At 41.1% G+C, this 1,384-nt stretch overlaps 1 non-coding gene across 1 annotated transcript; it reads right to left on the reverse strand.

Moving 5' to 3' along the window:
• Positions 1 to 502: 502 nt before the first annotated feature.
• Positions 503 to 610, reverse strand: LOC112787215 (small nucleolar RNA R71). The gene has a single exon (XR_003194639.1). It is a non-coding gene; the product is annotated as a small nucleolar RNA R71 (small nucleolar RNA).
• Positions 611 to 1,384: the final 774 nt, after the last annotated feature.

Here is a 1,384-nt window from a genome sequence, read left to right on the forward strand (position 1 = left end):
TGAAGCTGATCCAGAACCTGAAAGGACTCTGAAGAGAAAACTAAGAGAAGCTAAATTACAACAATCCAGAGACAACTTGATTGAAAATTTCGAACAAGTAAAGGAGATGGCAGCCGAACCCAACAATAATGCAAGGAGAATGCTTGGTGACTTTACTGCACCTAATTCCAATTTACATGGAAGAAGCATCTCCATTCCTGCCATTGGAGCAAACAACTTTGAGCTGAAACCTCAGTTAGTTTCTCTGATGCAGCAGAACTGCAAGTTTCATGGACTTCCATCTGAAGATCCTTTTCAGTTCTTAACTGAATTCTTGCAGATATGTGATACTGTTAAGACTAATGGAGTAGATCCTGAAGTCTACAGGCTCATGCTTTTCCCTTTTGCTGTAAGAGACAGAGCTAGATTGTGGTTGGATTCTCAACCTAAAGACAGCCTGAACTCTTGGGATAAGCTGGTCACGACTTTCTTAGCCAAGTACTTTCCTCCTCAAAAGCTGAGCAAGCTTAGAGCTGATGTTCAAACCTTCAGACAGAAAGAAGGTGAATCCCTCTATGAAGCTTGGGAAAGATACAAACAATTGACCAAAAAGTGTCCTTCTGACATGCTTTCAGAATGGACCATCCTGGATATATTCTATGATGGTTTATCTGAACTATCAAAGATGTCACTGGACACTTCTGCAGGCGGATCCATTCACCTAAAGAAAACGCCTGCAGAAGCTCAAGAACTCATTGACATGGTTGCTAATAACCAGTTCATGTACACTTCTGAAAGGAATCCTGTGAGTAATGGGACGCCTATGAAGAAGGGAGTTCTTGAGGTTGATACTCTGAATGCCATATTGGCTCAGAATAAAATATTGACTCAGCAAGTCAATATGATCTCTCAGAGTCTGCATGGAATGCAAGCTGCATCCAACAGTACTCAAGAGGCATCCTCTGAAGAAGAAGCTTATGATCCTGAGAACCCTGCAATAGCAGAGGTAAATTACTTAGGTGAACCTTATGGAAACACCTATAACTCAACATGGAGAAATCATCCAAATTTCTCATGGAAGGATCAAAAGCCCCAACAAGGCTTTAATAATGGTGGAAGAAACAGGTTTAGTAATAATAAACTTTTTCCATCATCCACTCAGCAACAGACAGAGAACTCTGAACAGAATACTTCTAATTTAACAAACTTAGTCTCTGATCTATCTAAGGCCACTGTAAGTTTCATGAATGAAACAAGATCTTCCATTAGAAATCTGGAAGCACAAGTGGGCCAGCTGAGTAAAAGGATCACTGAAATCCCTCCTAGTACTCTCCCAAGCAATACAGAAGAGAATCCAAAAGGAGAGTGCAAGGCCATTGACATAAGCGCCATGGCCGAACCTGTG

Source organism: Arachis hypogaea, chromosome 20 (genome assembly GCF_003086295.3).
Source record: "Arachis hypogaea cultivar Tifrunner chromosome 20, arahy.Tifrunner.gnm2.J5K5, whole genome shotgun sequence".
In the NCBI taxonomy this organism is placed as follows: Eukaryota; Viridiplantae; Streptophyta; class Magnoliopsida; order Fabales; family Fabaceae; genus Arachis; species Arachis hypogaea.